Source organism: Syzygium oleosum, unplaced genomic scaffold (assembly GCF_021117445.2).
Source record: "Syzygium oleosum isolate NSW1041296 unplaced genomic scaffold, Sole_v2.1 Sole_v2.08, whole genome shotgun sequence".
Classification (NCBI taxonomy): domain Eukaryota; kingdom Viridiplantae; phylum Streptophyta; class Magnoliopsida; order Myrtales; family Myrtaceae; genus Syzygium; species Syzygium oleosum.
Window position 1 is genome coordinate 3,352,841 of NW_026607492.1, and position 12,037 is coordinate 3,364,877.

The 12,037-nt window shown below is 41.6% G+C and overlaps 1 long non-coding RNA gene across 1 annotated transcript; it reads right to left on the bottom strand.

Moving 5' to 3' along the window:
• Positions 1-10,799: 10,799 nt before the first annotated feature.
• Positions 10,800-12,022, bottom strand: LOC130138825 (uncharacterized). The gene is made up of 2 exons (XR_008817098.1): positions 11,867-12,022; positions 10,800-11,789 (listed from the first exon to the last, which is right to left on the bottom strand). It is a non-coding gene; the product is annotated as an uncharacterized LOC130138825 (long non-coding RNA).
• Between the last annotated feature and the right edge of the window lie 15 nt (positions 12,023-12,037).

Genomic DNA, 12,037 nt, shown 5'->3' on the forward strand with positions numbered 1-12,037 from the left:
TTGAAGCGTAAGAATGATGTTTTTTATACGTTCAAGAAGTAGAAGATGTTGATTGAAAATCAAACTGGAAAGAAGATAAAGCGTCTCAGAACAGACAGTGGTCTTGAGTTTTGCGGAGGTGATTTTAACAAGTACCGTGAAGATTCAGGGATAGTCCGACACCGAACAGTTAGGTACACACCTCAACAAAATGGGGTGGCGGAGTTCATGAACATGACACTTTTAAAGAGAGCTAGGTGTATGCTCTCTAATGCTGGACTAGGGAAAGATTTCTGGGCCGAAGCCGTGAACACAGCGTGTTATTTGGTGAATCGTTCTTCTTCAACCGCAATTGAATGTAAGACTCCAAATGAAGTTTGGTCAGGTAAACCTTCCGATTATTCTAATTTGAAAGTTTTTGAATGTCCCGCTTATTATCACGTAAAAGATGGTAAGCTTGAACTTAGAGCCAAGAAATGTATTTTCGTTAGTTATGCAGATGGGGTTAAGGGATATAGGTTATGGTGTTCTGATCCTCAGTTACCAAAGTTTATAATCAGTAGGGATGTTACTTTTGATGAAAATTCCATGCTTGATCAGAGAAAGATTGTTATTGAGTCTACAGGTATTCAGAAGGAAAATGTTGGGAAAGAGGTGGAACTTATCGTGGAGCATCCACGGAGAACATTTGAAGATGTTCCTATTCAGCCGGAAAGTGACAGTGAGCAACAAGACTCAGATTCGGTCAAAGATGATGTTGAAGAAGTTGAACAACCTCAGACCTTGGTTGCAAGGAGAGCTAAACGACAAATTAAGCCTCCCTAAAGATATGGCTTTGCTGATTTGATAGCCTATGCTCTTACAGTTGCTGAAGAGCTTGGTATTGAAGAACCTTCTACATTTCGTGAAGCTACCATTGGTTCTAAATCTGAAAAGTGGCTTGTTGCGATGAATGAAGAAATTGAGTCTCTTCATAAGAACCAAACTTGGGATCTTGTGAAATTGCCTAAAGTCAAAAGAGCTGTTGGATGTAAGTGGATCTTCAAAAGAAAGGACAGAATTCTAGGGGTTGAAGATGAAAGATTCAAGGCACGTTTGGTAGTGAAGGATTTTAGTTAGAAGGAGGGGATCGACTTCAATGAAGTGTTCTCTCCCGTTGTGAAACATAGTTCCATCCGTGTGTTGCTCGCATTGGTGGCTCTTTATGATCTAGAACTTGAGCAACTTGATGTCAAGATCACTTTTCTGCATGACGAGCTTGAAGAGACAATATATATGTCTCAACTCGAGGGTTTTGTTGTTGAGGGTAAAGAAGATCATGTTTGTAGGTTGAAATGCTCTTTGTATGGTCTCAAGCAATCCCCACGGCAATGGTACAAGAGGATTGATAGCTTTATGTTAAGTCATGGCCACTCACGCAGTGCGCATGACAGTTGTGTGTATAATAGGAGATTACATGACGGTTCTTTTATTTATTTGCTGCTTTATGTAGATGACATGCTTATTACAGCAAAGAACATGTTAGAGATACAACGGTTGAAGAGGCAACTAAGCAGGGAGTTTGAGATGAAGGATCTTGGAGCTGCAAAGAAGATTCCAAGTATGGAGATTTGCAGAGACATATAGGTTGGGAAGTTATACCTTTTGCAGAAGAGATATATTGAGAAAGTGCTTGAGCGCTTTGGCATGAAAAATGCCAAACTGGTAAGTACTGCTTTGGCATCCCATTTTAGGCTTTCAGCTTTTTTGTCGCCTAAAACCAATGAAGAGGAAGATGAGATGTCTCGAGTTCCATATTCTAGTGCTGTGGATAGTCTCATGTATGCTATGATTTGCACTCGTCCAGATATTTTCCAAGCTGTTAGTGTTGTGAGCAGGTATACGGCACATCCGGGTAAAGCTCATTGGCAAGCCGTGAAATGGATACTTCGGTACTTTCGAGGCACATCGGATGTGGGTTTGGTCTTTGATAGAAGTTATGATATAGGACATTCGGTTATTGGTTTCGTTAATTATGACTATGCAGGCGATCTAGACAAAAGGAGATCTTTGACAGGTTATGTTTATATGCTTGGTGGTTCCGTGGTTAGTTGGAGAGCAACCTTGCAAGACACGGTTGCTTTGTCTACCATCGAAGCAGAGTATATGGTAGCGACAGAAGCGGCAAAGCAAGCTCTTTGGTTGAAGCGTTTGGTTACAGAACTTGGAGTGAAGCAGGAGGGAGCCTCCGTTACTTTTGCGGTAACCAAAGTGCGATCCAGTTGACCAAGAACGCGATGTATCACGAGAGAATGAAACATGTCAACATCTGGTATCACTTTGTGCGTGATGAGGCTGCTAAAGGTACGATTACGGTGAAGAAAGTACCCACGGTGGATAACCTGGCAAATATGTTGACCAAACTAGTTCTTTTGACAAAGTTCAAGCATTGCTTGGACTTGACTGGCGTTTTCACCATTTGAGTTGCCTAAGCGGAGTTAGTGGCGTTTCATCCCTTGTTTCTTACACCGAGTACGCTCACAGAGGATTACGGGTATACGTCGTCAATTCCGCTATTTTGGGGCGGCCTTGTGTGGTCACTTTTGGTAGTGAGAGAGAAATGTCTTGTGGCATTTGATACGTCGCTTTTCTAGAGATTTGAAGTCAAGGTGGAAATTTGTTGGGTTTTGACTTTCAAATTGATGACAAGGGTATTTTGGATCATGCACATTTATTTTAGGGGTTTTTTGAAGGGGAACTATAAAAGAGATATCTTGCGCAACGCATCTCTAACCCTAACCTCTATATTCTCTCACTTCTTTGTTATTTCTATCTTCTTGTTTGATCATTAGATCTTGTGGCTCACCAAGTGATTTTTGAGCTTTTCGATTATACTCGTTGTTGAAAATAGTGAAACCCCTCTCTCTCCCCATGGTTTTTCCCGTTTTGGGTTTCCACGTATATCTTGTGTCTCGTGTGGTTCGATTTTACTTTCATCCTTGCTATTTGAGCTTTTCGATTTGTGCATCTCTTGGTGTTGTTCCGCAACACTTGTATATATAGTAAAATCGAATGCTTGGATAGCTTGGCGAAATTTATTTGTGTTGTTGGACAAAGTTTCATTTCTGCTTCTTCAATCTACTCTATTCTAGCATTATCAATCATCATGGCAAAACATGCAGCTAGTTTCTTATACAGGGTAGCATCTTGTTGTTCCTCATAGGAGTTGATTTCTTAGGAGTTTACAGTGAAGTTCTGCCTATTCAATTAGTAAATAAGTAATTCCTAAGACTGAAATAGTTTTGTTTTGCTTATCTTCTCCATTACTCAAGCTCATCTTATTCCTGTAAGTTTGTTGTACAAAGAATTAATACTATTGTTTATTTACGAAAAGTTTGTGAAGAAAATGATGACTGTTTGTGCAATCATGGAGGACTAACACTTTGTTTGCTGTTGCTTTGCAGTGAGACCATCACTATGATCATGACGAACCGGTCCATACAACAATTTAGTATGGATCCGTACCTCGCAGCTCTGCTGAACTTCGGATTCATGATCATCTATGGCCGTAAGGACCTCGGCCCCACTACGCTTCCGCTGCGCCACTCCTTGTGTAATATTATCCGCTTTGGACACTAAGTCCTCACGGTTTTAAAACGTATTACACAAGGGTTAGGGGCCAAGCCTTATAAACTCACCAAGATCTCACTCTCTAAGCAATGTGGGATAAGAGCAATGCAATCCCTTGCTATCCTAGAAGCCTGCCGGAAGCCGCTCCTTGTCTAGGTCCTCGGACCCCGGCGACCACTCCCCGCCCTCGTCGGACCGGGTCGTTACAATGGCGTTGTCTAGCCGAACTCGGTCATCGTGTGCATGAACATCATTGGCCTATTAGCGTATATCGTGTACGTATCCGTTTTCTTTTGGTATGGCGACATCAATGCAAAAGGTATTCTTTTATCTAGGTTCTTTGACATTTACTTTAAAAAATCAAGCTCTTTCCACTTATGCATTTCATTCTATACATCCTGATATATACTTATGTCAGCATCATTTACCTTTTGCAGAAGAAGATCGCCTATTGCCTTTGTGCGGAAGTTGCCTTTGTAAGGACCTCGGCCCCACCACGCTTCCGCTGCGCCACTCCTTGTGTAATATTGTCCGCTTTGGACACTAAGTCCTCACGGTTTTAAAACGCGTTACACAAGGGTTAGGGGCCAAGCCTTATAAACTCACCAAGATCTCACTCCCTAAGCAATGTGGGACAAGAGCAATGCAATCCCTTGCCATCCTAGAAGCCTGCCGGAAGCCGCTCCTTGTCCAGGTCCTCGGACCCCGGCGACCACTCCTCGCCCTCGTCGAATGTAACGACCCGGTCCGACGAGGGCGGGGAGTGGTCGCCGGGGTCCGAGGACCTGGACAAGGAGCGGCTTCCGGCAGGCTTCTAGGATGGCAAGGGATTGCATTGCTCTTGTCCCACATTGCTTAGGGAGTGAGATCTTGGTGAGTTTATAAGGCTTGGCCCATAACCCTTGTGTAACGCGTTTTAAAACCGTGAGGACTTAGTGTCCAAAGCGGACAATATTACACAAGGAGTGGCGCAGCGGAAGCGTGGTGGGGCCGAGGTCCTTACAAATGGTATCAGAGCCGACTCTCGACCGCGTATGGGGCCACAGCGAGGACGCTGTGTTAGAAGGAGGGGAGAATGTAGCGACCCGGTCCGACGAGGGCGGGGAGTGGTCGCCGGGGTCCGAGGACCTGGACAAGGAGCAGCTTCCGGCAGGCTTCTAGGATGGCAAGGGATTGCATTGCTTTTGTCCCACATTGCTTAAGGAGTGAGATCTTGGTAAGTTTATAAGGCTTGGCCCTTAACCCTTGTGTAACGCGTTTTAAAACCGTGAGGACTTAGTGTCCAAAGCGGATAATATTACACAAGGAGTGGCGCAGCGGAAGCGTGGTGGGGCCGAGGTCCTTACAAATGGTATCAGAGCCGACTCCTAACCGCGTGTGGGGCCACAGCAAGGACGCTGTGCTCGAAGGAGGGGACAATGTAACGACCCGGTCCGACGAGGGCGGGGAGTGGTCGCCGGGGTCCGAGGACCTGGACAAGGAGCGGCTTCCGGCAGGCTTCTAGGATGGCAAGGGATTGCATTGCTCTTGTCCCACATTGCTTAGGGAGTGAGATCTTGGTGAGTTTATAAGGCTTGGCCCCTAACCCTTGTGTAACGCGTTTTAAAACCGTGAGGACTTAGTGTCCAAAGCGGACAATATTACACAAGGAGTGGCGTAGCAGAAGCGTGGTGGGGCTGAGGTCCTTACAGCCTTCTTCACCGCTTATTCACTAGTATTCATGCTTGCTGTGCACCAGCCCAATAGTAGAAGAGTTGCCTTCGGAGTGATCTCTGCGATCTTCAACATCGCCATGTATGGCCTTCCGCTGGCGATCTTGGTATGTATACTGCTTCCCTCTTTTTATTTATTTTTCTGCTAACACTCATTGTTCTGTCTCTTTCTTTGTATTTGTCTAATGCAAAGAAGGATAATGAATACGAGGAGCGTTGAATATATGTCATTCTGGCTCTCAGTGGCCACCGTCCTCAATTGCGGTGTGTGGCTGGGCTATTCGACCATCAAGGACAACATCTATTAAATGGTAATTGTAATAAAATTCTTATTTAATTTCATTTCTTTTTCATTTGAAGTCAAGTCTAACAATTAATCAACAACCCTGCAGGTTTCAAATGCTGTTGGGACGCTGCTCGGTATCTTGCAGGTCTCTATATATTGGTACTACATGCGCAGTGCTAATCCCATCATCCCTCAAGCAGTTGTCATCCCTTGAGTAGCTCCAGTCCCGCCTCATGGGATTCATTCTCTTCCTCCTCATCTTCAAACAACGAAGTCATGTTTCCTTATCTGTTTAAAGTGATGTAGTTTCCAAGTTTTACCCTCCTGTGTGCCTAAGTAGTTAGTACTGGTACCTCAGATACAACAGTACTTCTGTTAGTTGGTTTACAGCACTCTTGGAATTGATCATACTAAACCATGTGTGTGTAGGATTGTATATGTTATCTGTTGGGAGCAGATCAATCCTAAAACCATGCGGTGAATGGCTGGGTTGCGGAATATCATTGCCGAAATGAGATGAGAAATACTTGTGTAGGACACAAATTAATTAATCCAAGAAAACCGGGTATGATGAGTTGTCCACAAGAGTATACTCAAAAAGTTGAGTTATCCAAATACTAGTTGTCTAGTTCCTCAGTATTCAAAATTGTGCGTTGTAATGGGAAGACCATTGCGAATTTAACTCTGCTTCCCGTGCTGTGTCGAGTTCATTCTTCATGATTACAAAAATATATCGACTCTGTCGGTTGTTTCGGTACCTCTTCTAATAAACTTCTCTGAAGTGATATAAGCCAATTTATTCTTCTGAACCAGCATAAATCTGTGTCTTGGGTAGCACGGGTGAAATTAGCCGAACTATACTCATGAACGAGTCGAACAGAATCATATATAAACATTTGCATTACAAATGCTCCATCTAAATCTACAAGTAAAACTGTCCAGAAACCAAATGAATCATTCTGGAATGCCTTATCTCTACAGCTTGCTTGGATTTATTATCTTGCATACGGCGATGTACGCTTGTTGACACCTAATTTTTAGATTATTTTTGTCATATTTTCAAAAAATTTAAAATTAGGTCTAGGGATCTTGGCCAAGCCTGGAAACCTATTTCTAAACCAAAAAATAATTTTTTAGCATTTTTCTGCAATTTTTTTAATTTCTCTTAGTCAAAATAAGCAAGAAAATCAAGAAAAATAGTAAATGGAATCAGAAAATTCCATAAAAATATTCATTTGTCTTATTTTAAATCCAATTTCATAAATACACTGTAAATTTTAGAAAATCTCAATCGGGTATATGCTTTTCCCAAAATTGGGCAAAATTAAACCCGAATTGAACGAAAAATGAAATTAAATTTTTTCTAGACATTTTTAAGTCTTAGTGTCTTCATAACAGTTGATTCTGGGACCTTGAATTGCATATTGGTCAGTCCAATTGCACAATTTGACATAAAAATAAAAAATCCCCAAAATTTGATTGAAAATTAAGAGTTTTGAACCCAAATTGGGAATCGTGCCCAAAATGAAATTTTCGAAATGTGAGACTATCATTTCTAGGGTTAATCAGTGGTGGGTAATTCAATTTTGGCATCAATTTTGCCTAATAAGGTCATTAGGATATCAAATTAAACAAAACCCTATTAATCCGAATATAAAAATGAGAAAATCTTGGGCACAATTATTATAAAAATTGGGGAAAATCATATATTTGGGTTCTGAATGTGATGGGGAATTCAATTTTGGGGTCGAAGTTTGAAGATTTGGCGGAAATCGGACTTAATTTGAGGATTTAGTTAAAACCGGAACTTCCGGGTTGGACGGGTCGACCCGAACCGAACCGAACAGTTCATCTTCTTCGCCCGGCCGCCTAACCCGTGAGAAACCCAGGAAAAAACCGACTCAAACCCGTGGACTTCGTCAAACATTTTTAGTTATTTGAGCACGTTTTAATAAATTTTGACAGCTGGATATTATCCATCTGGCACCGTTTAACAACCCAAAAACCGATTGGAGTTCGGTTCCAACCGAATTTGAGCGCGAATCGAAGAAGAAAAATGAGAAAAAAAACTGAAGTCGAAGAACGAAACCTGTTCGAGAAAATTCCGAGGAGAAAGAGAGAGAGAAACAGACGAGAAAAAGGAAAAAATAGAGAGAGAAGTGAGTTGAGACTCCCTGAGGCCGAGTGATCGGCGCTTTTCCGATCGAAAATCGCCTGCAAATCGGTCTCGCCGGTGAGTTTCCTCACTGGCGAACTGGATTTGAAGCTGACCGGGAACGTCTGAAACCGAGTCTCTTCCGGCCATCCCAGACCTGTTCCTGCGAAGAAACGACCACAAGAGTGAAGAAAAAGTGTCAAGGAACAATTATCTGGGCGCCGATTACTTCAAAAATTTCATTTAATTGTTGAACGAACCAGGTAAAAACCCTTCGTGATCAGTTTTAACCAAAATTTTCCAGAATTTGATTTTGATTTCAATGTGCATTTTTGAGTGATTTTATTGACGAATTTTGGTATTTTGATGTTCATTACTAGTTTCTAATCATGTCTTTCTTGTTTGATTGCATTTGAATGATTAAAAACGCATCAAACCAAGTCGGCCACATATGAAAATCCCTTCGCCGGAGCCGTTTTTGCCTCGCCGGAGCGTCGCCGTGGCTGTAGGGCCATGCAAGTCAGCTTTCTCAACCTTATTTGATGTTTTGATAGTTGTTTGAACCGATTTAGACGGCTAGGGCGGCTAGTTTTAGGATTCAAGTTCTAAAAAATGAAAATCTAAACGGTGCAAGTTAGGTTTTTTGGACCGATTTTTCGCCGGCCGGCGAAGGTCCGGCGGCGACCTGAATAGGCTAGATGAAAAATAGAACGCATGGACATCACTTTGGTGCAATCAGAATGACCAAAAGGTCGCCGGAGGCTCGTCGGCGACGAGCTCGAACCGGCAGCCTTGAAAACTGAAAACATGGAATAATGCCCACCAACCGTTTGTGAAAATGCCTAAATAAAAAAATGCCCAAACGACGCCGTTTTGGTGTTGTGCGCGCCGGAGAGGGTAACCGGAGTACCGGCACCGGTGCCGGCCGGTTCGGTCTCGGCCGAACCGGTCTGAACCGGTCCGGTTCGTCCTCCGGCGGGAAAAATAAAAAAACAATAAAAAATAAAAAATAAAAAAATTCTAAAAAAATTCTAAAAAAATAAAAAATCACAAAAATCATAAAAAAAAATAGATTTTCTTAGAAAATTCGAAAATTTGCAGAAAATTCATAAAAATTCAAAAAAATTACAGAAAATTCAGAAAAATACAAAAATTTTCAGAAAATTCAGAAAATTTTCGAAAATTCGGAAAATACAAATAAAAAATTTTGAAAATTTTGGAAAATCAATAAAAGTTGAAAAATTGGAAAATTCACAAAAATTTCCAGAAATTCATAAAAAAGTCATTTCTTGGTTTAAAAAAAATTTTCCGAAATAAAAATAATAAAAAAATTCAAAAAACTTGAAAATTCACAGAAAGGTCCAAAATCATCGTGGCCATTCATAAAAGATGAAATTTGAATTTTTGAAATGTCCAAATGACACTTAAAAAAAAAAATCAAAAAATCAAAAATTTTGAAAATCCACAGAATGATTAAAAATCATTGTGGCCAGTCATAAAAAGTAAAATTTGAATTTTCCGAAATGCCTAAGTGGCATTTTTTGGAAAATTCCAAATTTAAGGATAAAACCCCTAAAAAACCCTAAACCCTAAAAATGTGTAAATCATGAAATGAACAAGCTATTAGAGATTCGTGAGGGTTTGGCTGTTTCGTTTGATTTTCATTGTTAGTGGCCAAATTAGGGTTACTATGATTGATTTGTCATTGGATGTGCATTTAATTCTTGGGTGCTTAACTGTCTGTTCATGATTAGATTAGTGAATTGACCTTAGGGATCCGTGTGACACGTTAGACAACCCATATCGTTCTTAGGTACCGAAAGGGCGTTAATGGTCTCAATTTGGGATCGTTAACGTAACCAAGTCCCTTATTCAGAATCTCTGGTTCGTAGGATTGCGGTACTTCTCCCGTACCTCAATTAAGTTTCTAGTCAACCTACCGTAAATGACTAGTGGCGACTCCAAGTTCAAATTTAGATCAAATAAACCCCGCTGTCACGTGAGGTATGGTCTGGGAGAGGCCCGTATAGAAAAATACCTCCATTCTAGCACGCGAGAGCGTGGCGCGACAACGCCGCGAACACATACGGAGGCTCTGTCAGGTCAATCATCCCTTTACATTTGGATTCAAAAAAGGGATTTGAACTGGGTTATAGGGAAGTCCTTCTTAGTTGCGGGCTCCCAGTCTTAATGTTGGCCGGCGTTCTGTCTAATCTTCATATGGATATGGACCCAAGAACAAAAAGCTATACGGCGTCGAGAGAATTAGTTCCCCTTGGGTTGGCCGTGGTAAGATTGAAAGAAATTTCTCCAATCACCCAATCTCGATACTTATGCATTTGAAAGTGGAAAGCTAGATTATAGGAGAGGCTTAATTTGGTATTTAACGAGACTAAGGGCTCTACTAGACAGGTTGTGATTTGCATAACATTCTGCCCTTTCAACATCATATACCATTTGAGCCGCTTCTTCCTGGTTCAGTGTGCTTTTCATTGTATACGTGTTCCATATTTCAAGATAAGCATACTGACTTAGGACAAACCAGACACACATACATAACCTTCATGAAGAATGGGTTGATTTCATTTCACTATGCCGATGCTGCAGGTAACACTACCTGATTTCTTCTTCTCAGATCAACTTACCAGCCAGGTTTGCTCTTGCAGTAGTCATAATTCTTGTGACACAGTTGTATATTACGAGCTGTTACTATATTCCCAAGTGGTTTCATCTCGTGTTAGTCTAGAGCCTATGACCAGATTTTCTGAATCACCGAACATCAGGTCAAAGAATAAGTTCATCTTTTGTTTTTGACATGTTTTTCACTGGTCTGATCTCCTTGACTTATTTATCAACATCTATAGCAGGATTCTGAAAATTGATCATTGTCTACTTCAGCAAAATCCTTTCTTGTCATTTGTGGGTCATGTTTCTCTTTCAAATAACAACATTTCTGTCAGATCCTGGGTGGAGGTCATCTGAACAAACAAAACTGAATCAACTCATTACATCGTCATTTCTTATTTTAATCTTTGAACAAAGGTTTCTTCGCATGTAATTATACCCGTTGCAATTGCTTTTCGGGTTCAGGCCTTCAGAAATTTGGAGTTTTATATCTGTTACTACGGTTGGGGGAATTGCAGAACAAGATCAAACAAATGTGATGAAAGCAAACTCTACGAAGTGTTTTACTTCAACGACGCAGTTATGCCATATGGGATGCGTTTTCTTCGGGTAAACTCGCATGAAGACATAATTAATTTCAGATCTCATGAGATTCTCCGCTGGCGAAGCCTGCTTTTAGCGTCTTGTCTCATTTCCTTGGAGAATTTTCCGCTTTGCTATGTAGTATCATAATTATTTGTTCCATCATGTTGGTTCTCAACAATCTCATGACATTCCATGTTTTTAGTGCCTCCGGCGCCTGTACGATGAGCGATGCATAATGCACGGGCTCAACGGCCTGAAGCACTTTTCATCCATCCTTGCGGTTGTCATGAGAACGGGTCATGATTTGAGAAAGGGGGTCACGTGGAAGATCATCGCAGCGGCCAGCTCCGGGTTGCAACGGTTGTCAACAAGTATAGGGATCTCGTCATTGATTGGGGCCTCCTGAGGCGAAATGCCAAGAATCCTGGCTGAGAGATAAACTCGCAATTCCAAACACAAGCATTTAATTCATGGCCATTGTAAGCAAATGGGCAGATTGTGCCACGCAACTTTCGTAATGTTTACCCAGAGGAGATGAAGGCTGAATGCTAGAAGCTCTTCAACTTTCTTGTTTTGCCGCTAGCGGGCATATCTCAGGGACCATCTCTGCTCGACTTACGTGCAACAGCAGGTGCTAAATGTCATACCGAGACTGGCATGGATGCAGAACATTTAAGGCTCCAGAGAAGCGCCTTTCTTACACAGAGTGGCCTTGATTGCGATCATCGCTAGCTTAGAAATCATCCGCCGTGGGATATGGAATTTTTTCCAGGTATGCCATGTTCTTTTCCCCTACGCTTACCTTTGTGCCATGAAGCAGAAAAATCCAATGACATACCTGATCGAACACCGCTGATTAATGAGCAGTGAATAAAACACATCAGAGTTCATCCTAAAGTGAGCATTTTTTTTTACCCTTTTTGCCGACTTCCATTTCAGTCCCCTGCACCTTGATATTTTAGGACTTTCGCTTCCGTACAATAGTAATGAAACAGTGATTCCTTTTTCCCTCTAAATCGCCCAGGTTGGAAAATGAGCACTTGAATAATGTCGGCAAGTACCGGGCCTTCAAGTCAGCCCATTCTA